This window comes from Amblyomma americanum, chromosome 1, assembly GCF_052857255.1.
Source record: "Amblyomma americanum isolate KBUSLIRL-KWMA chromosome 1, ASM5285725v1, whole genome shotgun sequence".
In the NCBI taxonomy this organism is placed as follows: Eukaryota; Metazoa; Arthropoda; class Arachnida; order Ixodida; family Ixodidae; genus Amblyomma; species Amblyomma americanum.
Window position 1 is genome coordinate 427,200,470 of NC_135497.1, and position 26,052 is coordinate 427,226,521.

Here is a 26,052-nt window from a genome sequence, read left to right on the forward strand (position 1 = left end):
GAAATAATAAAGACCCGAATGCGGAGCAGTGGGAGGACCGGCTAACCAGCAGCCAGCTTAAGGTCCAAAGGTACCTAGTGAGCCACGCATGCCGGATGGCCAGGGACAGTGGTGCCTTGGACTAGGGGCGCCAACCACGCTCAGCCTGGAAGACATCGGCAGTCTCCGGGCACGCAACCAAACGTCTCAATTGGAACAATAAAGTTTACTCTCTCTCTCTCTCTCTCCCTATTGCGGCTTCGGCGGCGGCGATGCGCCGGTGCGCGGGCGCAAAAAAGAAGCCCCCCCCCCCCCCCCCCCCATATTTTTTTCTTTTCTCCGCCGGGAGATGCACGCGTCTTGCGCCCCGAAAAGCGCCCGCTGCCAAGGAACAGAGAGCGGACGACGGTTTTATTTCATTTGGCAATATACGAGGCGTTCCAGGTAAACGAGTCTCCGATTAGTTTAGTGTTTGCATTGGGCGCGGGATATACGATAAGCGAAATTGCATCTGTTGCGCTCAAGTAGCACCACTGTTGTGTATTTGGATTTCTCGCGCTATCTTTTAGAGCTTGAAGAAAAAATTACTCGGGCGGTACCTTGCTGCGAACAAGAAGTTAATATTTAAAAAGCTAGCTAGTCATTCTAAACTAATTAATTAATCGACTGTGTAGTGCGAAAAAGAAAGGCAGGGTTTAATCATGGTTATACCAAAGGTCGAGCGACATAATTTTGGCCTGGCCCGGACCAGATCTGGAGGTCCTCATCGTGTCGGGCACGCTCACTTATGGTTGCACGCTCAATATGGTTGGACGCTCAGTTATGGTTGGTCCAAATCGGCCGAGGTCAAATTTAGGGGCTGGCCCGGGGCAAATTTAGAGACTGTCATCGCATCGAGCACACTGCAATTAGCCTGAAAATAGATTTTGGTCCAAATCAGTGAAGGTCAAATTTAGGTGGTGGGATGGGCATCATTTCGGAAACGACCCGGGTCAAATTTGGAGACACCACCGCATTGGCCATAGTCAAAATATGCTTGTTATCTGACTTAAAGCTGTTGCTATGAAATCTCCAAGCGCGAAGGTCACTTCAATGTCATATACGCACACCGGACTGAAACTCAAGTTTTGCCTTGAATAGATACTGCAGAGTAGGCCACACGACCCTCAGCAGTACTGAACCAATTTTACGCGCCTAGGACACTCCTTCAGTTGTTAAAAACGTGGTTACATTTAGCCGCACACATGTTCTATTTACATCGAGAGAGAGAGAGAGAGAAACGTAGGGCAAAAATTCCTCCCTTTACTCAAGAAAACATTGGCTAGTTCGAGCACATACAGTAAATACACAACTGTAAAATACAAGCATTTGCGATAGACATGGTTGTACACACAGATGCATATCAAAATAAAATGCATTAATGCAGATAGGAATGTCAGCAAAACGATCCGGTATGGAATGTTACTAGCATGACGGATATATCTCTTTCAGACACTCATTGACTTCTGCTATCGAGAAAAATCTCAAAATTTGCATGTGCATTAGCCGATACAGGCAAAATATTCTGCAAACTGTTTTGCTAGCCTAATTCTCGAACGTTAGTATATAGACCAATCTAGCAAGCCCTGGCAAACCATTCCTGTATTGATAACAGAGTTCATTACCCCCTACATATGTTCGATTTCGTTCATATTGGCCAGAATAATGTGACTGCAGTGCGCGCAGCGCTTTAATATTAGCTTGCTATAATCCTATAAATATGTTTTGGTGCTGTACGCGTGGTGTTTCGCTGTAAAAACTGTGGATTTAAGCAAAGTTGTTCAACTAACTTCAAACTTTTGCGCCGCTTGCGAGATCGCATTGCTTTTTTCTGCGAAAATAGTCAAGCAATGCAAGGCAAGCAGACGACAGATGACTTTCACCGCACCTTCGGCATCTCCTTCGGACACCGCCGCCGCCGCTGTTCCCCCCCCCCCCCCCCCCCCCCCACGCGGGAGAAAGAAAAAAGGCACTGGTGTAGAGTCACGTGGGAGAAGCGAGCGGCCGCCAGAACTGGTTTGCCGGTGTCCGGCGCCTCTTTCGATTAGAACACCGCGCCGCTGCCGCGGTTTTCGGCTCTGTCGCCGCCGCGCCGTAGAGGCGGCCGGCTCTGAGAATGTGGCCAGTCAGCGTCGCGCCTTGTTGGGGCGAGCCACAGGCGTGGAACGGCCGGCCGCAGGGAGACCGCGCCGATTCACCGCCGTCACGTGCGAGATATCTGTTGGGGGCCAGCCGGGGCGGCTAGGCGGCCGCTGCGAGTGAGTCAGGAGAGGTCGATGCCGTCTCGATAAAAGGCATGCAAGTCGCACGTGTGACCAATCGGCGCATGACGGATCAAAAGGCTCAGCGGAGCCGCAGATTCATGGTCGTGAATCGAAGCTTCGGCTGGCCTTTCTTATTTTGTTTTGAAATGAGCGCGACGCAGCTGGACACAAATTGAGGAATTCTCCCACTTGCCTCATTATACAGGCGAGACTGCGAAGCGCGCCTAAAAGCCCTCATTAGCCATTGTGACTTAGCAGAGCGACGCCTAAACGACGCGGTTTCTCGGCTCCGCGAGATGGAACCGATGACCTCCCAGCCTTCGCTCCTCTCTGCCAAAGCGCAGTCAGCCGTAGGCGCTTTACTGTGGCAGATGTGTTCGACGCATGCGCAGGAATGCGGCAGGTGTTCCAATTAACTTTTGCACGAAATTGCTGTTTGCGCTTCAGCGCACACAGAAGTCGGAACAAAATACATGAGCAAGAAAAGCACGTGTAATCTGTGCGTTGCGTCGTCTTTACTCATTTCAGGAAAAACGAGAATCGTATATGGATTGAGAGGGGAACTGTGCCCACTTCGTGTCTATACTGACGAACAACCGTTGCAAAGGTGCACTAGCTATGAAGTGCAGTAATATACTAAGACCTGAGTAGCTACTTTGAAGCGTACATTCAAACTGCCCTTGAACGCTTCCACCACCGGCTTAACACACCTTGGGTTCATTGTGCGAGAAGCATTTCCGCTATCTTTCATTACGCTATTCCCTGCGTCCTTTTGTTCCACCTGTAACCAAGTGCGCTTTTACAAAAGTGGTCCGTTGGAATAATAATATTAATTGGTTTTTGGGGAAAGGAAATGGCGCAGTATCTGTCTCATATATCGTTGGACACCCGAACCGCGCCGTAAGGGAAGGGATAAAGGAGGGAGTGAAAGAAGAAAGGAAGAAAGAGGTGCTGTAGTGGAGGGCTCCGGAATAATTTCGACCACCGGGGGATCTTTAACGTGCACTGACATCGCACAGCACACGGGCGCTTAGCGTTTTTCCTCCATAAAAACGGAGCCGCCGCGGTCGGGTTCGAACCCGGGAACTCCGGATCAGTAGCCGAGCGCCTAACCACTGAGCCACCGCGGCGGGTCGGTCCGTTGGCGGCAAATGAAAAAAAAAAAGTGCATAACACAGGCTCCGTCCAACGTTAGGGCCAGTTGCGTCAAACCAGTTTTCCTATGAATTGGGGAAAATGGGGTAGGTGGTACAGAAGTGGTTCACTTTTGTACTTTTGTGCATTTGTGCATCAGCAGGACACTGCTGGCCAAATCGCCCAGTACATCATTAGTGATGCGCATATGTGTTAATCACATAAGATTGTAGATAACACTGCTCACGCTCACCGGTTAATAGTATAGTCTGGATATTAACGCTTTGTTGGGCCTAAATTTTGCTTTATGTTTACACGGCATAAGTGAGAAGGTGAACTGTTCCAATTTTTTTTTCAGATACCAGATGAACAGTGATTAAGTGACTGAGGGTCAGAGACTAAGTCGAAGCCTGTTAGCGATTTTTACAACCTAGGGGGGGGGGGGGGGGGGGGGGGCATCTAATGAGCTAATATGGCGGCGTGACGAAGGACTGCTTCTGGAGACTAAGCGGAATCGCGCTTGTTCGATAATTTCAGGTTAACTCGCGCTTGTTTTCCGCTTGTGATAACCTCGAGACGAGAAGGCTGTCGTTTCTCGAATAAACGAGAGGTAAGGAAGAAATCACTTGCGTGTAGTTTGAAAACCTCCGGCGTAAAAGTGGAGTGGTAGGCGGTCGACGCGCGCTACGGAGAATATTTGAAATTAGTGACATGGATGATGAATGCTCCTGCACAGCAGGTGAACGACAAAGCTAGAAGTGCAATTTTTTGCATTCAGCACTACCTTCAAGCAATACGTATACCGACTAGCATGCTGCTAATCGGTATACTGTTAGTACTGTTATACTGTTAGTAGTCTAACTGTTATAGCTATAAAGTTAATTATCAGAAATTAGTTAAGCGGCTAAATAGTTAACATTATGTACATGTTTTCTGATGTCCGCCAACATAGGTATTATTGTGCCGCAGAAGCCGCCTTCATACCTGAAAAGGCCTATTTTAGGAATTTTTGATTCAGCGAAGATATATATATATATATATATATATATATATATATATATATATATATATATATATATATATATATATATATATATATATATATATATATATATATATATATATGAATGTGCTGGCAATCCACTCTCGCAACGGAGCAAACTACTTTTTTTTCCATGCGCGCTGATACTTCGCGGCGCCGCCGTCATGTGGCGTCGATTCTGTGAAAATCACCAATTAAAGTGGCTGCAGGGGTCAAGTAGGAAGACATCAACCTTCCTATAAATACAGGCCATATAGGCTGCGCCCATTCCACACCGTCATCGCCTGTTCTTCCCCAACCACTCCTAAGCCGCTCCTTGTCATCCGCCTGCTATGAGAACGGTTGTTTCTCATTCGTCCCTCGATCATGGGTTGAGTGACGTCATATTTCATAACAAGACACCGACAAGGCTGCTTTGCCAGTGTGTGCTCGTAACATGCGTTTTTACATTACATCGGCAGGCAAAGTTACCAAGAAGATAGCTTTGACAGCCGCGGATATAGTAAAAAGGTGGCGTTAAATGAAACTTGAGCTCCTTACAACCAAGTCACTCGAAGTGGTTGCTTAAATGACAAAACCCTGAAGCGAAGATGCCGAAACATTTTGTCAGTTACAATATTCGCACTAAAGTCTGGACAAAAAGGAAAATGACGGATGATTTAGCGTGGTTAGGCCAAATGCGAATTAGGTGCGCTCGCACTTCGGTTTACACTTCGGTTTCGGTTAGAGGCTCGGTTTAAGAGGACAGTGCGATAGCAGTGTGTTCTTGATCCATTGTGCACGGATGGAAGTTGATGAACACGACGACATTCAAAGGATAACGCGAGAGACTGGCAGTTAAACACGAATCACGTTCGGCTGCGGTGATAACGTATACAGTGGTCTAATGCTGTGGGCAGCGAAGCTGATCTCTTCGTGCCGCCGCGGGTTCCAAACCCACTCGCAGCCATAAAGTGTTTTTCCGTGTTATGGTATTATGTCCATAAAGCATGCTGACAGGCTGCCACCACACCAGCGGGCCACCTGTCAGAGGCTTCGTGCAAACAAACATCGGCAAAACCTGAGATTTTGGGGTTTTTTTTTTGTTAGCGCACTAAAAAAGAAAGGAGTTAGGCAACTTATGAACAACAGCACTTTCTTTGCGACTGGTGTAGGCTAAGCAACGAAAGTTCGCCTCAGGCTGAACTTTGCATGCATAAGATCTCTTTTATTTGGCTACCCCCGCCGCTACAGTTGAAGGAAAACCCACACCTTCTCATCCGTTTTCCCAATGCTGCGCGAGTTCCTGCGCTGCCATATTCATTTAATAAAAGTACAGGCTTAGTTCAGCCCGAATTCGTGACTCGCTTGCCCTCACGGTATATATAAGTGCATGAACTTGGCGATGACCGTCCTTAATTCAGGGTAACGACCGCTCGAAATGCTGACGGTTTTTTCGCGAAAGCAGCGGACATCTTTAAACGAAACTTGAACTGGTGGTGCACTCTCGCGGTGCCTCCTCGACACTTCGCGGAACAGGTGCAACGAGCTAGGGTAGCCATGTTGAAGAGAGCTACTATTTGTCAGAAACCTTTTTTTACCGGCCCCAGTACGTTCTCAAAAATTTGCTAACGAATGTTTATTTTTTGTATTTTTTGTATTCCCGGGTTGCCGAACATTTCCTGATTGAACTTGTGTTCGTAGTCCTGTACCAGTTGGTACGACCCACCGTAATTTTCCATCGGTCACAGAAGAGCAGGCGCGGGTGCTGTGGGGGAAGGCAACACCCTCTCAATGCTAAGGCCTCTCCACCGGCCGCGTGACGTCACGCCAAGGGACCGTGCAGGCCCCGCGCTCCGCGATTTCAGCGCGCCGCGCCCGTCTGCACTATTCGGGTACTGCCGTACGTAGCTGCCTTATAAGTGATTCCTTCATTTTCATTTTTGTCGTTGCTGCAGAAAAGAAATTCGCTAGTTTGTGCGCGCCTTAGGCTATCATTTTATCTGCTTTATATATTTTTTTTATTGCAGAACACCTTATTGTCAAGAAAGTTCGAGCTGCTAATACAGTTTTTTATAATAAACAATTTAGCATACGGCCGCCAATTTCGCATTATTGGTCATTATAATAAAAAATTGATTAGTTAATTTCAATTAATCATCTAATTATTAGGTTCTATCACGTACATGATGTCTGCCGTGCGGTAAAATCCATCCGCACAGACCGCACATGCGTATATCTAGTTGTTAAAGTAGAAGTTCGTGAACATTGAAAAAAAAAAACACCGTCTACTGCGCATTGTGTTAGTTTTATTCTGTATTGTGTTTTGCTTAAAGCTTTCACACACAGCAATAATGACACTCACAATAATGTTGCGCTGTTGAGTATTTGTACAGCTAATCTGACCCTTACAATAAAAAACGACGAGACACCAGCAATGAAGTGTGCGCAAAGCATTTTTATTGCTTGGGAATAAAACTTACTTCTTCTTAAGCGTTGCTGCTTTCCGGGCTGCGGCCTTCTGCTGCGCATTGTCTTGTATGGCATCATTTCTTAGTTTGCAAAAGTTGTTTAGAACAACGTTGGTTGCAACGCGTACTACCAAGCGCAGGAGAGTTTGTGCAGTGTGGCCATTTTCACATGTCTCAATGTCGTGTTCGTCCAGGAGGGAAATCGTCTGTGAAATCACGACACCACGTTGATTTCTACAGGAGAGAAAATCTTCCGCGGTTGCTCCAAAAGACAACTTCTCTGCAACTAGTTTAGTCATCAGTACCATGTGAACTGTGCATGGCTGGGGAAACTTCAGCCCTCCTCTCGACAGGTTAGCTATCATGGCAGTATTTTCCGCTTCGATCTCTCGATTTTCAATCACCAATGTGCTGAAGCAAGCAGAACATGAAAGCTTCTTTAAAGCAGCATGAGCAGCGTATCCTGCAATGTAGACAATAGCATCCATGTCAGAGTGGGCGTGTGTAATATCGTCGTCGCTGACAGCCACAGAAAAGTTGCATGGGACAAGATCCTCACTTACGTCTTCAAACTCTGTTTCCTCGCGTGGAAATGTCAAAAGTTTTTGAAGACGAAGCTTCTTCTCACATTCGTAGAGCTGACGCACGGAAATGTGGTACTGTGATCCTGCCAGCTGGCGGTAACGGCCGAACCGGTCTTCTAGCGCATCCGTCTGAAATTTGCCCAGCAGTACGTACTTGAAGTGAAGTTCTTCTAAGCAGTAGCGCGAGAGTTCTACCAGAGAATAGCATGTCAGTCGCAAAGCACTGTGAGTCTCTTTCGTCAGCGAGCCACTGGTGATGTTTATTCTTGCCCAAGCGTCCAACCAGTCCACAACGCCGCTCAGGAAAGCTAACTGTGTGTCATCAACAGACCTTACAGGGTCTTGCATGCTGTCCCTTAGCCTCTGGCCTTTGCAAGGGGTCTTAACATTGACTATTTGCCACCATGTGAGGATAACGTCAATGAAAAGAGCAGTCGACTCAGCTTGAGGAATCTTGAACGCGGAACCATGTGTCCTGAGGGCATTTGAAACAAACTGATTAATGACGTCGAGAGCGAGCTTTACATTTTGCCGCTCCATTGAGGTTGGATTCACGGCTTTTGCGTTCAGTCTGTAAGCAGCCTTCACAAGCGACGTCTTCTCTGAAGAATAAAGCTGCCGCACAGCTGCGAAAGAAGCAGCTTTCATACGAGGAGGCCCTTCGGGCATTGCTCCACTCAAGTCCATTTCAGGGAAATAGAGGCATGTTCCAGGGTTTTTCTGGTTAATCCAATTGTTCCTAATGCACTTCAAGAGATGCACAGGATCGACCACGTAGAAAAGAGGGCGAGCGTTATCGGCTGGATGGGGATAGACAATGCTCACCTGAGGACTTGTAGCAAATAACGACATCATCTTGCGGTTCAGAGCATTGTTGTCCGTTATCACAGCGATAATTTTGAGCCCCATTTTCTCAACATTAATGATTATGTTCTTAGCATGCTCGTGCAAAATTTCTGCGCTCAGTTTGCTCACAGGTAATATGTGAATGACGTCCTTGTTTGCAGAAAGGAGTGATTGTACCATGAACACATGGGCTGTTGTTGCTGGTTCCGTTGAATGAACCGACGATCCTACTATTGTGCCCCCTTTGTAGTCGAAGTATGGTTTTATGTGGATCTCATCGATCATCAGGGTCACTGTCTTCTCGTGGTCTTTCATTGATTTGACTCGTTCTCGGATGTAGGAGAGACAGTGCGGTTGATTTTGCTCCACAAGAGGGTCAGCTTTGTAATTTGAGCAAACACGGCGCAGTGTGGAAGGATGGGGCAGAATGATTCTTGATGCAGCTCTTGTGAAGTGATATGCGTGAGGAGAAATTGAATTCAAAATACTGGCGAATACCAGCAGCTCTGCGCTATACACATGCTGTTTCGCGAGGAGAAGCTCTATCTGCTCAACCAGAAATTTCAGCAAAGAAGACTGTTCTTTCGTCGTATCACTGTCCTCAATGAGGTCTGCAAGCAGTGAACCGACAAACTGCAATACTTTAGTATGTTTCGACTCTTTCGTCACCTCAGGTATATTATGCAAGCCTATCTCGAGTTCTTCTAGCAGCAAGGACAGGCTGGAGGTGTCGCATACTTGAGCTGGCAGAATCCTGCCTGAAGGAAGCGACAGAAGCTTCACTCCATTCAAGAAAACAGAAAGTGACAGATCAGGGAGAACTACCAAGGCGCATTTCACATTAGGTGAAGGATCATTCTCGATGAGAAGGAACCTAACGCACTGCTCATCGACAGAAACGGTCCAGAATTTCGTGTTGCAGATTCCAGGCAACTTAGATTTGAACTCCTCGTAAGATGAAACTTTGTTTCTTTTCTGTTCAAGCTCATTAGACTGAAGTGACTTCCTCATAGCCTCCTGCAAAGCAGCGTTTTCCCTTCTTGCTTTTTTCGTCTCTGGCGATTCACTCCGTCCAGGCGTTGAGGACAAGTATTTTGGGCAGTTTGGAAAAACAGAAGGCGCAGCATCAATCTTCAACTGTAGCCTGTCACGCTTCACCTCTATTATTTTCCCTGTCAGTTCATCTTGGTGTGACAACGTCGTAATGAAGTCGCCTGCGTGGAAGTGCAGTTCACACACCTGCACGAGAAAATGAAGCAAGGCCATTCGCCATGACTCTCCATTGCCTAAAACACTAAGTAAAAAGAGTCTGAATAGTGAACAGCTTTTACATATTTACACAGCTTTTACACAAGCCTTATGCACATCCACAGAACTAAATGCTTCCTGGACAATTCATACATAAGTGTAAGAAGTGATATCATTGCCTACAAAGACAGCATGCCTTTCCGGGAGCGACAGCTCACAACTAAGATAATTACCAGCGCCTATTAAGCAATATTTCAGAGTCTTACCCTCGAATGCTCTGTAGGTGTGAAATCCTTCCGTGGAATGGCTCGCAACCAGGCTTTTCTTCGTACTTCGTCTCTTGGGAAGCAATAAACACGTACTTTGGGACCATTCTGGTAGTTCCCGCGGCACCCGGGAACACAGCACCGGCCCATGTTTCACGAAGTTGCACTCGCTACACGGCAGGCAATCAGTTTCCCATTCGTGCGCTAGCACAGGTACGCACGCCACACAAGAAACGGCCACACGAAACAGACACAGCCGTGCGAGGAGCGAACGGAAATGCACCCAACGCCAGGCTGAAAGACTCAAGCAGCAGCTAGACGCTCACTGCAAGACTGCGTTCGTGTCTGTGCTTGCCCGGGCAAGCGCGAGCACATCGAGGGAGACAACCGAGCGGAGCGGAGCCGCGCTTGGTGAGCAGCCTGACCGGACACTTGGCGTGACGTAGCGCGTGTGGAAAGGAGGGCCTGGAGAGGCCTGAAGAAAGTATTTAGAGGGTGTTGGGGAAGGACGCATTAGCCATTCCGTCTGTTTGGATGTATGTCGTTGAAATGTGAGGACGGCCCGTGTGACCCACGTCACACCCTCCTCTCTATTGGCGGGCGTCTTGCAGACGACGCATGGGAGCGAGGCTACCAGGTCGCCTCGCCCGGGAACGAGATTACGTGGTGTCGGATAGGCGTGACGCATGCACAAACAAAAGAACAGCGACGCGGCGCACGAGTTTCTGGCGAGTGTCGGCTGTCACGCTAGCGTTCCCACAATACAGCTACACGATACACCACCAGCCTCACTCCGTCGTCGTCGCTGTATGCGACGTAAGAAAGGTGAAGCGAAGGGGAACGAGGGTTTTACAATGGATAAGCGGGCTCTAAAAAAATACAGACGGCACTTAGGACTACTTGCGTGCTGTGAAGGCGAAAGCATGAATGTCTCATCGTTAGTTTATGTGTATTAGGCTGCAATCCCTATCACGGACTAGCCTCCAGCTTCTCTTCGGAGGTTTCGTGGACTTCCATGAGCGCGTGGGAGAAACGTTCAGACTAAGGCAATCTATTCAGTCCCTGCATTCTCCGCTCAGGGCTTCTTTTCATGCCTCGAAAACTTTTTAACTGAAACTTTTCACGTAGTTTCAGCGCTTTAAAAGTTTATTAATTCACTTTTACCAATTATTTAGAAACGAGAGAAGCATACCGTGTTCCAGTTTGGTCTGTAGGCGACTACTAGCTATGATGTTCCAGTTTCGCCGCGCGGCTCACATTAGCTGTAAAACTGCATATGCTAGTTGAACAGCTAATGTATGATCTGTGGAGGGTGAACCACATTTATTTGGAGTCTCGGTAGCCGCGGCTGGTGAGCCGGCGGAGTAGGCTGTTGACGTTGCTGGCCGGGTCGGTTGCCGAAATCGTTCTCTGTTGCACGAGCGAGAGCTTCTGGTTTGCGCGAGGCAGGCCCGGCAACTTCATCTTCATCAGCGCCGCTACAGATGCTCCCCCCCCGCCCCCCTAGCGCGGCGCGATGCGCGATAAAGAAAAAAAAAACGAAGAGAGTTATTTACAAGTCCCGTAAAGGGCCTGGAGATATGGGCGATCACAAAATGTCCAGGGGGCAGCGAAAGTCGATGATCCGAGTGGGGCGCCGGCGTTGGGTTCAGGCCTCAGGAGGGCGGACAAGGCTGAAGGGCGGTGGCCGAAGAAGGGCTACGGGGCAGTAGGATGAAATCAGAATATGGGTGTCCCAATAGGCACAGCCGAACGGCACACTGCTCACGTGAGGAATGGCGCGCTGGGATGTGACCCATAAAAGATCATGGTTGAAAGCAGAAGTGTCTCGGTGGCAGGAAGCTTTGGGAGACGGGAAGGAGACACTGTTGTGCGCGAAAGTTGCAGGTGAAAGGGGCGGCGCTGAGCTGGACTTGAGGCACAGAGCGCAGGTCATGGGAAGCAGAGCTCGGATGAAGTCGAAGCGTCTGGGCTTGCAGAAGGCCAGAGTGCTGAACTGCGCCACTGCGGCCTCTCAGGTGTCCAAGCGCAGGAAAAGCGGATGTGGGACCGAGGGCAGAAAGATGCTGTGTGTCGAGCTCATAAGAGGACTGTGCCGTAGTATGTGTGCCGGAATGCACAACACAGGTCGGTGGGATAACTGAGGTCGACACAGCGCTCTTGGCATCGGCCGGGCGCCAGTGCCCGCCATTGGCATGATCGGCTCCCGGGGGTTCGGAGGCGTGGAATGAAACGGAAGAGTCCGAGTCGACGCTGGGGCGCACGGGGCGTGGGGCATCCCTGGAGGCAGTGGTAGAGGCGCTTGAAGGAGCGGGTGGAGCAAGCTTGGGAGAGACCACGGTGTAGGATGAGGCAGCTGATTGGGAAGGGTGGCAAGAGACCGACGCAAGAGACCAGAAAGAGCCTGAGAACCACTTTTTACTGAGAGCAATAATTAGACGGAGCTGCTCTCAGCGTTGCTCTAAGCAACTATCCAACGAACGGAGATGTAATTTTTTCGGCGCGGCGGACCGGATTTGCCTGTGCCCCATCGGCCGAGCGGGCGGCCAAGCCCGCACTGCGGACGCCTCCCCACGGGGCACGCCAGGAGCAGCTGTCCCTCGTTCCTCACGGTGAAGGCATCCTTCGACGCGCGCCTTTCCGCACCATCGGCGGACGCGCTGAGGCGGACGGCCCTGTTCTGCGTCCTCGCACGCTTTGGTGACGATGGGTCGCCATTGGGCAACCGTCCGCTGTGTAGTAACAGTGACCGAATGCTAGCTCAGCCGTCAATGCAGCCACAGGGTATGCAGCTTCGCAGAGCACTGACTGGGCCGTCTGCAGCAACGCCTTTTCCCGAGTGGCCACGGGACTGGTCGTGTGGTAATTAAGACGAGAGGAAAAAATGGCATCTGTAAGGAAGGCTGTTTATAAACGAGCACGATATACCGTTGCTATTTAATGAATGGGCAGTCCATTTCACTCGAACAAGCCAGAATAATACCAACTTTTTTTTTCATTCACGTTTCACTTTGGCGGGACGGATCAAAAAGTACAGGTAGACTGTGTACAAACACGAATTCAGCCAGTTGGATGGTCGCATGAAAACAAGGAGTCAACAGTGCCAAAGCACGCGCCACATGAACCAGAGGAGGCAGCGTGCGCCAGAAAGAGACGAAGCAGCGGGGTAGAGGGTGAGAGAGGGATAGAGTGACGCCACCGAATTAGGTCTTGGTGCGTTTCGCTCCCCCCACAGTCAGACATGACCCTTGCACCAGCCTCGCGCGCCGCATACTGTGGTAGATGGCATAAGGAGCTGCAGGAGGAGCCTCCGTAGTGGAGGGCCGGTAGGCGGAGGGAGGGGAAGAGGTCTGCAGAACCATCTGGCCGAGTCGTGCATGAGGGGCACTGTCGGAGGAGCGAGGTGCACGTTCGCCGCCGCGAGAGAGGCGCGCGAGCGAGCGCCGCTTTGACGCCATCCGACGCTGCGTATATTTTTGGAAAGAATGCGGCGGCGGAGCTCCCGCGCTAGCGGTCACGACTCCTCCTGCGCCGTCGACCCGCCATGTACGCCGCCGCTGTGCTTCCGGCCCGTGCACACCGCCGTTAGGAGCGCGCCTCGGGGGCTGACCGCCCAATCCGGCTGGGAGACGACTGCGGCGGACGGCTGTTACCTCGCCTGCCGCGTCCGTGCCAGCGACTGGGCCGAGGGATGCCGCCGCGCTTTCGTCACGCAGTCTCCGACGACTGATGAGAAATCCCGTGCCAGATTGAATCAGCCTCCGCTACTGCACTGTCTCTAAAGCAGCCGTTAATTACACGCGAACAGTTCTCGAAATATCAATGGCCTTCTAAATAGTAAGAGAAAAACGTCTACGTAAGGTCAAAAAAAAATAATTTAAATATTTGTGGAATAAATAACTTCAAGAGCGCTGGTTATGTAGGTCTTAAGCTCCCACCGAGTGTATAAAACGGGCGGAAAGCTGCTGCCAAGGAGCTCTCTGGTTCTGCGGCCTTCCAGTGACGGTGCCCAATGGCGTAACCAGCGCTTGGCAGCCACGTCTGTCCAGTGTACCGAACCGGTTGACGGTACGCGTGCCCTCATCAACAAAACTCTACCAACGAGAGCGGGTGACGACCGCGGGAAGGCTGACTCAAGAACTGGCAGTGCCGCGCCGCGGTGCCTCTCTGCGCGTGAGTGGTCACCGCAAGCACAACAGCGGCACTTTCTTCTCCACAGCTGTGAGTGTTGTTTTTTGTGTGAGAAGGAACGGTTGCGCTGTGAAAGCCGACTGTGAGGGGCGTTGCTAAACCCTTCTCCAGAAAAAGTCCGTTGTACACCTGTCACTATAAAGAGAGACTCCATGGAGCTATTCGCTGCAGCAAAAAGAACGATGAAAAAAGCGAGAAAAATCAAACAGTTCTCGCGACGCGTCTTACGTCTCAAAAAAGCAATCGAAGAGGAAAAATCAAGCTCTTTCTTTTTTTTTTCTTTTTCCTACACGAGAAGGCTGCACACCGCATTGCTCTTGGATTCCCCTTCGTCCTTCGCGCGCGCCCGGCTTATTTTTTCCAACTTCGACGACTCGACTATTCAAGTTCACTGTACCTCAGCATTGCTTTTCATTCCTCGAGTACGCGTGCAACCCCTCCCACCAACGAGTGTGCACTTGACCGTTCACAGAAACGAGATCTACCGGGGGGGGGGGGGTAGAAATTCTCTCGTGACGTTTTTCCGCCAAGGCGCATGCATTAAAACGACCTTTCTACTCTGTCCGACATTTCAGCGCTCGTGTTGACGAGATTCCTTTCGGGCCTCTATTTTTTTATCGCTCTCTCCCTTCTCGTGGAAGGAAACGGAGGGGACTCTGAGAAAGGGGGGCGAGGGGGAGCAGCAAAGGGTTCAGCGCTCTCATTTTCTTGCCCGCTTGAGGCTTATCTCGACCACGCTCGCGGGTGCCCGCTACTCTTCGCCAACCGATTTTCCACTCGTCGCAGCGGGGAAAGTCGGGTGAATTAAATCAGACTGAAAAGAACACGCGGCACACGGACGCATCGCGAAATGTTTGGTTTATTCGTCCTTTAAATGTTGGAATGACGGCTTTAGGTAATGCTCGGCGCGCCCCACCTCACTGTTTTTTTCTTTATTTTTCACCTGACATACTGGATCAGTGGATGCGACGTTCGGCCACTCTATCTCGGGCGCGGACCAGGTGGCAGCGAAATGGAAAAGAGCCCATGTAAGGAGATGTCGGTGCACGTTGTATATAACCCCAAGTGATATAAATCAATTAGCAGCCCTCCTTTACGGCATCTCTTGTATAGCTTATAGTGCCTGCTTGGGCGCTTGAAATTCCACCTGTTTTCTTTTTCGCGAGACATGGATACCAGTGAATCCTGATTATAGCATCTCCCAGGCAACGTCGTTGCGTGCGAGCGTACAAGTTCCTGAGCGCTGCTGGGGGCTGCCCCGCGCTCTCGTGACGCTTTTGACAGTGGCTAACGCGCACAAGGGGGTGGGGGCAGTAGTGCCGGGGCTTGAAGCATTAATCTTGCGGCAGTGTGTGGTTTGTTGCTCGTTGTTGGTGACTCTACATATAGTGGTGGTTTGCTGGGCGAGTTTGTGTGCGGGGTACTTGACGGGCGAAAACATGCGAGCACATGCGACAGAACGTCGCTAGGCTAATAACAGCTTTTATTCCTTGCATGCCATACTCCACGATTTCGTGCATGCCCAGCTTTCCGCGACATTGCAAACTATAGTACCATCTATAGACGACCAGTAGAGAACGGCGCGTAACTGGATGGGATGAGTGAGTGAGCAAACTTTTGTTGAAGAGGATGGTGGCTGGGACGCATGTGGATGGGCCCTCAGTCCAGGGCTCTGGAGGCTTCTGCCGACCTTCTGGCGATGAGAAGGAGTTATAATCTGCCTGGTCGTCGATCGAGGCGGGCGCTGGTCAGCTTCACCTCCCACAGTTCCAGGGTCACATTACGCTGCTTTAGATGGTGAGGTTTTTGGGGACACGTCCATTTGATATGTGTTAGGGTTGGGATGTCACCGCACCACGGACGTTTGTCTTCCTAAAGGGTTGGGTGTAAGCGATGTAAATAGTGGAGGGTGGGATAGATGTTTGTTTGAAGACGCTGTAGGAGGCAGGAGTCTTCAGAGGAAAAGAATGGATGAGGGAGAGGGCATATTCAGGCATTGGGTTTCGAGCCAGATGGCGAAGTGGAAGGACGTCGCGTGGGAACCGCGCTGGCCTAGACAAGACACACTGCAAGGACGGCGGCAGACGAAGCGTGAATTTTATTACAGGATGGGTTACGCTTTTTATGTGAAACACAGAATGTCCTGACGATTTGGTTGCAATGAAAAAAAAAATGAAAGCCCCACAGGCAAAAGAACCCATTACCCGTGCAAATGCTCAGCCCGAAGAACTCAGTCACAAAAATTCGCTATTTTCGAGGGTTAATGACTTAGCGCTGACGCAATTTCTTGTACCGGCCGTCCTAATCTTGAACGCTTCGATTAATTTCTCTTTCTGTTTGTGTTTTTGCGTGATCTAAGATTGTTGTGTCACCAAAACGTGGCTCAAATTTTCTGCCAGACTTTACAATGGTGACAATGGGGAGGCAGGTTGCCTGTCTGGGCGATTTGTTCACACTTGTTGGCACGTTCCATGAGTCTTGTGTTTACGCATCTTCCGGTTTGTCCGATGTATTGCTTGCAACGTTTTAGCGGCACGTTGTACACTACTTTCCTATCACACTCGACAAATCTTGTCTCGTGGGCTATCCCACACTGTGGGATTCGTCGCTCTGTTGGTCTGTTTACTTTAGCACAAAGGCTCACGAGTTTCTTCGGGGCGCAAAAAACGACCGGGATACCGTGCCTGCTCGCTATCTTTTTTATAGTTGCTCATTTAGGTATGTCGTGAGGGCTTGAATGTTTTCGCTGGAGAGGTTACGTACGATGGCATCTGTAATTTTGTCAGCTCGCGGGGCGCTAGACTTGGTGGCCGACCGCACAGCGGCATATACCTCGTCATAGGTGATGGGGGCATCCAATTCTGGGTTGGGGAGTCCGGTGTATGGAGCAATGACTGGGGGCGGGGGGCAGGTACCAAAGTATTGTGCGCGAAGCTCGTCGAGCAGAGCTTGATCGGAACCCTTATAGGTGTGGGCTATGGTCTGCAGGGTAAAACGGGTGCCGGCTTTGGTGGTGTCCGGGTTGAGGAGGCCCCTGAGGATGGTCCAGGTTTTGGATGTGCTTAGTCTACCCTTGGGAGAATCACAAAACCGGAACCAATTTTGGGTGGACGTCTGGGAGGCGTATTCTTGGGCTTGCTCCGTGAGGTGTGCTATGCGGCGCTTAAGTGTGTGATTGTGCACACTTAAGTCGTCGCCATATACGCGGGAGGCCGCGCCGTGCCTCCCAGAGGTGGTAGGAGGTGGTTGTCAGCTGAGGGGTATTCTTCAGTGCTTTGGAGGCTGCAGGTGTGCTTGGAGTGATGCTCGTATATGGATTGGATTCATTTTGCTATGTCTGCTATGGAGGGTGATTGGGGTGCGGTCGCTCGAATTTGTTCCAGTCCGCGATGCGGACGGTGTCCATTGGTTTTCGGTGTTGAGGGGGACACGATACTGATCGATAGGATGAAATGGTCGCTTCCTTGGGCCTCACCTATAGTTGGTCTGGGCAGCTCGTGGAATGTTCTAGGTTAAAGTGAGATCGGGACAGGTATCATGGATATGCTGTTGCTTAGGCAGGTGAGTTGAAGTCGGTGGGGAGATTTAGACCCAGTGCATCTAGCGCGTCCTGTAGGGGAGGGGGGGGGGATTCTTTAGCCATATCTTTGCGGTATGCCCATGTGTTTGGGGGGGGGGGGGCGTTGAAGTCTCCCAGGACCACCAGACGATTGCGCTGTGCCAAGTGGTGACATTCCGAGACGAGATAACCAAACGAGGCCTGCTTCTGCTTAGGGGGGCTATAAACGTTGAGAATGAAAGTGCTCTGTTTTCTACTCTTTTGAGGAACAATCTCGATCAGGATGTGGTGGAGTTCGTCTTGTTCCAGCGTGTGGGTGATTGCGGGGATGAATTTGGTGACGAGGGATGCCACTCAGAATTGGGGATTGGTTTGTATTGTGTGACAGGCTTGCGGTTTGACAGGAGAGGCTCCCACTTCTTGCAGGCATGATCACATAGGGGAGTGTGGGTGCATTTGAATGTAATGGAGGAGGAGCGGGCTTTATGGCAAAAGGTGCGACAGTTCCATTGCTATATTTCCAGGCTGTGTGAAATAGGAGGAAAGGGATTAATGGAGGCCATGGATATTCTTAAGGGGTGGGAAACTGTCCTGGCTGTCGGTGTCGCTACTACCTTGGACAGACAGGTGCGGCTTACTGGGGGTTTGGCTGGCGGATCGAAGTTGGGTTGGCGCTTGCGGGAGAGGCAGTTTTGTTGCTGTACCAGTGGCCAGTTGTTCGACTTGTAGTTGGAACGTGGTTAGCATTTGTTGCATCATTGTTGTGTAGTTTGCTGCGAGGCTAAGATAGTACTTTGATGGACTGTTCGGAGGATGCTGTGATCCATGGTCTGAAGTCTGTTGTCTAGGTGCTGCACCTGGGCCGGAGTGAAAGGGGGGGCCAGAGGCTGCGGGCGGAGCAGTGGTTGGTTGGTTAACGAGAGTGGTGGTGGAGCGCTGGAAGCGGCAGTGTAGTGTGTGTGTGTGTGGGGGGGGGGGGGGTGGGTGGTGTAGCGTCCTTTGGGGAGGAGCGGTCAATGCGGTCGTTCAGGTTGGCGAACATGTCTGCTGTTTTCTGCTCTGATGGCGTGAGCTCTACCGAGTAGGATGAGAGGATGAAGGATGATGGGATGTTTTGATTTAAACCAAGAGTGTGGCGACGTGTTGCGCTGAGATGTTAGTACTGATATTCTCCTCTTTCTACGTGCCAAGAACCTGATCTATAAAATTCTTCCTGCGAGGGGGACGCTATGAGGGACTCTAGTGAAGGGCCCCGGATTAATTTCGACCACCTGGTGCGATGACATCACACAGAACACAGGCGCTTTTTTTTTCTTTCCTTTTACGCCAGTAGAAATGCGAATTCGCCGCTACCTGGATTTGATTGAGGCTTAACAGACGGAAAAGGCCGCAGTGCAACAAATGCCATAACTCGCGATGCGGCCATAGCGAGCGACGCTTCGATGGTGAAAACAAAACGACCAGCCAGATTTCAGATGAGTACAGCGCTTCTCGATGAGGGGGCGCGGATAACACACCGAGAGCTTCGCCAGTTTGTTTTCGGCATGCAGAGACAATTTCAATGCGCTGTAACAGGATAAGACGGAATGATCAGGACATGCGGGTCTTGGGAGTGCAGGCTGTATCGATGTCCTTGAGTGCTGCTTCTTTTTCCGCCCTGTTTTAGCGCTAAAGAAGCGTGTCCCTCATGCTCGGGGCGCGTTTAAACGAGGCTTCGGTCGGTGAAGTGTGGGGCAAATATCCGCGGTAATGGGCAAGGGCGTGACTGGCGCAGTCGACCGCCGGACCACTTACTACGGGCAAGCTGTGCTTGTGGCAAGCACACCCACTATCGACCGCGCTTTTCATTGTCGTAACGCGAAAGGGAGAGGGGAGGGAACGAAAGGATGAGAACGAAGGAAAATAGCCCGAAATTCTAGCTTTGAAGGCTCGCTTCGTCCAGCACTTTATTCTTCATGAGCGATGTCGGTTCTTGTTGTCTCTCTCTATAAGAGGGCTGTCGGGCACGTGTACATTTTTTCCTGAAAGACGAGGTGACTTCCCCACCAGGAATTATTTTAGGAAACGGGAACTGGCGACATTTGGGACTGAAGCATTTCACGTACCAGAGATGTGCCCGTTGCCCCTTTCCGGCGGTATTACCGTGCGTGGACGCCGCCTCAGAGTGCTTTAAAAAGCGTGCTGACCTGCGAGTTGCTTTCCTTTCGTCGACGCACGCATGCCCATTCCGATGGGACCAGCACAACATATAATAAATATGCGCAATGACAAGGCCCGTAAATAGTGCTGCTTCCGTTCTCGTTGAAGGAACATTGCCGGCTATATCCCCAATCGCGCATTAGCTTTCAAAAAGTGAGGTCTGAGGTCTCTATAAGCCACGTACAGTGTGCGCGAGATTAGACGAGTAACTTTTACGAGGATTCCGTCTTCAGCGACTATAGCTGTATTTCCTGCGCTGTCAGCGCGGCTGCTGAGGCAAGCCGTGACGTCGTTGTTAGAAGCCTGTTAGGCGAGTTTGGGCCCATCCTAAACATAAGCGCAGAAAATCGAACGCAACACCAGAACAAACGAAATGAACACGAAATAACACAGTCTTGTTCGCTCCGCCTGTTCGCCTGCTGTCGTCGGTATCAATGCTTCGCCTTCACTTTTAATGCGTATAAGCGTGTGTCACCAATGGCTGGAGTTTACGAACTGGCCCAGCTTCGCAACATTCTGATTGATTGAATTGATTGATTGATTGATTGATTGATTGATTGATTGATTGATTGAGAAAGCAGCACTGTGGCTATGGGAGAGCCGTATAGTGGAGGGTTCTCGTTTTGCTTCGATAAAGTGGGACCTTTTCTTTGACGGGCACTCACACCGCGGCTCCCTTGAAATGCAGCGGCTGCCGGTTGGAAACAGCGAATTCGCTGCGCAGCACCAGCAAAGCACAGGCAATGCGCCACTGCGGTTGGTGGGACGGTATTGCAGAAGCTGGCTGTTGGACTTGATCTGGCCACGTTGGCCCTGCTTACGGCAAACTCAGGGCCAGCACACTCGGCCAACGTGGCGGAAACAACACGTTTTCTGCTACTGAGGCGCGCGAGTTATCTTGGCGAGCGCGCATTGCGTTGACGAGAGTTTTGCGGCAGCTCTTCTTAAAGGGCGAAAGAAAGCTGAAGCACTGCTGAATAGGTCAATAGCATCTTACGCAGCTTATCCTGCAACACATGGCTAGGAACTCTCGCTGTACTCAGGGGCGAAAAAGCGAAAGCTGCCCACTCCGAGGCCGATCTGGATCACGTGACCCTGGCGACCGTGCACTGAGAGCCCACTCCCCGGCCGAATATACCCCTCGTAGTGCATGCCAGCAGGTGAAGTTTTCGTGCTACGCCTACACTGCTGACCGCGGAGAAAGTTGGAAGTTCTTTTTTTTTCTTTTTAATTAAGGGAGCGCATACTGGTGACGTGCGCTATGACCGCGTGCACACACACGCACCCCTAAGCTCGAAGCGGCAGCCCAGGCCACCGGCGCTCCCCTCCTCCGGGATGTCGGCCGCCGAAATGAGCGGAGAATCTCCGCCAGTACACGGCGGACGACCTCGCGTGTTGCGGGGCACACGCCCAGGGCGGGGGCACCAGCGCCTCCCGTTCGTGACTGCGCCACCCTCCTGCTGCCATCATCGATCCGCGCGCTGCTGCACCAGCACCACAGGTCTCGCCCCCACTGACCTTCCGGCCAAATGTTTCGGCCTGTTGCCTCGCGCGACAGTGAGGCTGGAAGCGAGGGACAATCAACGTCCAGGCGATCGCACTGATTCGCCTACGAAGGAAAATTGTGCAGCCCTCGCAGACAATGCGAACGGGAAGAAAATTCCTTCTAGCCCAATCCAGCACCACACGAGCTGGCACGAGCGGCAGAGACATTGGTCCGCTTTGTTTGAGGCAATCCCGGCAAATGAATTAGATTTCAAACGAGGGAATATTTACGACCGTCAGAAAGTAAACGCATCTTTTATTTTGCTACATATGCGGCTGATTGGTAATGCTTCCATTTGCTTCCGCAGAAAGGTGCATCTTGATTGAACTAGTTTAAAATCTCATCCACCTCGAGGAATGCCCCTTAGCGCCTTGTAGCTTCACATAGTAACGATGAAGAGGCTTTGTGAAGCTATCATTCCTCCTATCTATCTATTTTGCAGCTTATCGGGCGCAAATGACCCTGTGCAATAAACGCACTGTGTGGTCGCGTAAAGCCCCCGAAACTGTTCGCAACAGCGCGCAAGCGCCCCTGCCGGCTGCATGCCCTGCAACACCTTTCCGGTGCATTGTGCGTGAAAAAAAGACTCGGCGCATTCTCGAGATGTGCATTGTGGGGTCACTGAATATTTGTATTTCAAACACTTCTTTCTCCTCCCATATATATTGTTATACTCTTTTACGTTATAAATTCTCGTCAGGCTCCAGAAGAAAAAATCAAATCCCGAGAAATTTCACTTGCTTATAGTGTTAATGTTCATAATCCATGCTAATCCTGCTAATCCTGCACAACGAAAAAAATAAGGTGCGCGGAGTCTTTCGTAAATGAACGCAACAATAAATGGGGTTTCATTGAAGGGTGCGGCGCTTCTTTGCAAGAAATTAGGGAAAAGTGTTTTCTGTGTTTTATAGCCCACGGCTGATAGTCGCAAAGTCTTCTTTCTTGTACACACAGGAGGTGTGTGTATCGCATCGCTGGTAGCCCCCGAAGTTAGCAGCATATTCCTGAGCTTTGTTAACGAAAACATTGCTCGGAATTCAAATCGCTCGCTCCTGAGACCATTAATCGGCTACGTGCTGTTACGTTTGGAGACTCCAACATGCCAAGAATATTAAAGCCACTGGGAATCATCAATCTACCGAGGCTTCAAAGGGCCGTCGATGTGGTTGCAGCGCTACGAGTGTAGGTGGTGGCGTCTACAAGGGTCCTTCCCCCCCCCCTCCCCCCCCCCCCCCTGCTGTTTAAGGGGTGAAACGGCTCCCCGCTGTCTGAGAAGGGCTTTAGTGAACCTCTCTTTTGTTCTCAACGCCGGACCCACCCGGGACATTTTTCTCCCGGAGGGGACGACGGGGAGCCGGCGAGCGGCGGAACTGCAAATCAGCCGTGACAAATGCGGCCGGGTTTGACTAAGCCAACGTCTCTGGAATCTTCATGCTTCGAAAACAACTTCGACTTAGACTGTGCTTTCCCACACCCATACGTGAAAGCTTCTGCGAACTGCGGTGGGATCCATTCGCCCCACGCTACCGCTGTGAAGTGCAGGTGAATGACCTTCGACGCTCTCAATGGGACCCCCTTCGTGCTATTCGTCACTGAAGCCTGGACAGCGCGGACACTAATCTGCCAGAAGTGGCAAGAGTGTGTGGATGGGGGCGGACCCGGAAGACTGGACACGTGATCTACATCACAGTGATTCGACGCATTTTTAATGAACTAGATTCCCCAACTAGGGACCTGGGGACAGCGGACCCTATTTAAGCAGCGACCTGGCGTGTGTTCGCCAGCTCCCGATTCACTCTTTCAATCTTTGTATAAATGTAAATAAACCCTTCAGTCTCTTCTTCACCTCGAAGACCCTCTCATCTCTTCGTCAACCCCACTACAGCAGTCTCCCGATCCGGAACCCGGGGACACCGACCTTGGCGAGAGACGGCACAAACGAACCAGGAGCCCGCATCTAACAACTGGTTGGCAGCGGTTGGATCGACCATGCGGCGTGATGTTGCTTCCGTGGGTGAGTGCTTGAACTTTGCTTGAGATTCGCCAGGCTTCAATTGTTTGGGTTAGTACATTGAACTGCTGGGAATCGAGGGAAGTTGATCAGTGAGTCTGATTGCGTGTAGCTCACGTCAACAGTTGTTCAGCAAAGTCAAGGCTCAGAGCAGCAAACATGGATCTAATGAAGTTGCTAAGGTCAGATTTGCTGTCATTGTGTGATGAGTTGGGTGTAGATGTAGAGGAGAAGATGAAAAAGTCACACATTTGCACATTGCTCTTGGAAACCGCTAATGAAGAAACAGTTAGCGATACGTGGGAACTCCTCAAAGCTGAGCGAAAGAAAAAGGAAGATGAGCGAAAGAAAGAGGAAGATGAGCGAAAGAAAGAGGAAACTGAGCGAAAGAAAGAGGAAACTGAGCGAAAGAGAGAGGAAAATGAGCGCCAACGGCTAGCGGCCGAGCGAGAGGAACGGGAGCTCAGAAGGTTACAGCTTGCGAATGACCAAAAGAAACTGGAATGTGAGAGTTCGAGAGGCATGACTCCAGAGAGAGTGAGTCAGGCCGAATCGTTTCCTATGGACAGATTGATGCAGCCGTATAAGATTGGCGAGGATCTTGGTTATTACCTCGTGAATTTCGAGAGGACGTGTGAGAAACGGGGTTACGCTAAGGAGACCTGGCCACAAAAGCTACTAATGGTGTTACCCTGTGAGGCGGCCACTATAGTCGCGAGGCTTGACGCGAAAGATGCCGATGACTACGATAAGGTTAAAGCGAGTTTGCTAAGAAAGTACCGACTTTCGGCAGAAGAATTCCGACAGCGGTTCAGAGGTGCCAGCAAGAGAAGCAGCGAGAGCTATGCAGAATTCGCATTCAGTTTGAAGGCGAACCTTACAGAGTGGTTGAAGGGCGCGGAGGCATATGACACCAAAGATAAGGTTGTCGAATGTGTAGGCCTCGAGCAGTTCTATAACAGTATCCCTGAGGCCGTTAAGTTATGGGTGCAAGACAGAGAAAATGTGAGCACAGTGGAGAAAGCTGCAGAACTAGCGGACGAATATGCAACACGGAGAAAGCTGAGTTCCGAGTCAAGCGAGTCTGAAAAGAAAGCGTTCGGTTTAAGGAAGCGTTTCATTCCCAAAAATCGATCGCAATTTAGGAATCGCGAGACAGTTGAGGGCACTAAACAGGCCCCAGAAAAAACTGAGGATCGTGCCAAGCAGGCCGTAGCTCAGAAAGCATTGACGAAGGAGTTCGAGGCCAGGAAGCCGTTCCGTTGTTTCAACTGTCAGGAAACTGGACATATTGCAGCAAGGTGTACGAAGACGCGATTAGCTTTCTCATATGCCAACGACAGTGATGAGAATTTGGAACTTCTGCGTCCATATATTCACGAACTCCAAGTAAATGGAAAATTGTGCAGGGTCCTTCGGGACAGCGGGGCAACAATGGACATTGTTCACCCCTCATATGTCAAGGAGGAAGACTTTACTGGGGAAGTAGCATGGATAAGAGACAGGTACTAGAAAATCAGAGTGTGTGCCTGCCTATGGCAAGGGTGGTGATTTCCGGCCCGTTCGGCGAGCTAGTGACAGAAGCCGCCGTCTCGTCGGCTGTTTCATTGCAGTACCCGTATCTATTCTCCAATAAGTCAAATCAGCTGCTTTGCGATCGAGGTCAGAAGCTGGCTGAGGGGACAGTGAAAGCCCTGACTAGGTCCAAATCACGCGAGCTTGCTTCCAAGCTTAGGTACAGCCAGGAATCAGAGGCAACTGGTGAGAGGGAGGGAATTCCCGAGATTGCGGAACCAAGCAAAGAAAATGCAGTTCGAGCACATGAACAGCAGCAGGAACCTGTTACCGAAGGTAGCCCCATCGATGCCAGCCTACAAGAAGCGTGCAGTCCAGACTCCATGTTATTGCCCACCTCCCTGTGCATGGATCGCTTGTTGCGCGTTGACAGAGACTCCTTAATCACAGAACAGGAAAGAGACCCTAGCTTGTCAAAGTTACACTTAATAGCCAAGGAGGGTATTGCTAGGCGTAACGTGACATTGCACCACAAAGGCGGATTGCTGTATCGCCATTACAGGGACAAAAAGGGGAAGACGCTTGATCAGCTGGTCGTGCCTGAAAAGTACCGCTCTGACCTTTTAGGCCTCTGTCACGGAAACAGTTGGTCAGGGCACTTAGGTGTAAACAAAACGAAGGAAAGGCTGCTTGGGGAATACTACTGGCCGGGATGTTTCCGAGATGCTGAACGCTACGTGCAGTCATGCGACGCGTGTCAGCGCACCGGAAAACCAGGAGAAAGATGGAAGGCCCCGCTAAAGCTGGTGCCGCTTATCTCGGAGCCTTTTCGACGTCTGGTCATTGACACCGTCGGGCCACTACCCAGAACTAAGTCAGGCTATAAGTACGTACTCACTATGATATGCCCTGCTACCAAGTTCCCGGAGGCGGTGCCGCTAAAGGAGCTTAGCTCGGCAGAGATAGTGGACGGTCTCCTGTCCGTTTTCGCTCGAATTGGCTTTCCGGCAGAAATTCAGGCTGATCAGGGGACAGTTTTCACGAGCGCACTCACAACCACGTTCTTACAGAGGTGTGGGGTGAGGTTGATTCATAGCTCCGTTTACCACCCTCAATCGAACAGCGTCGAGAAGTGGCACTCAGTGCTCAAAAGAGTGCTACGTGCTTCCTGCTATGAGC

General features: G+C 50.6%; 1 pseudogene; it reads left to right on the plus strand.

The window, feature by feature from the left end:
- The first annotated feature begins 23,517 nt into the window (after positions 1 to 23,517).
- LOC144124878 (uncharacterized) overlaps positions 23,518 to 26,052 on the plus strand; it is a 36,512-nt pseudogene continuing 33,977 nt past the window's right edge.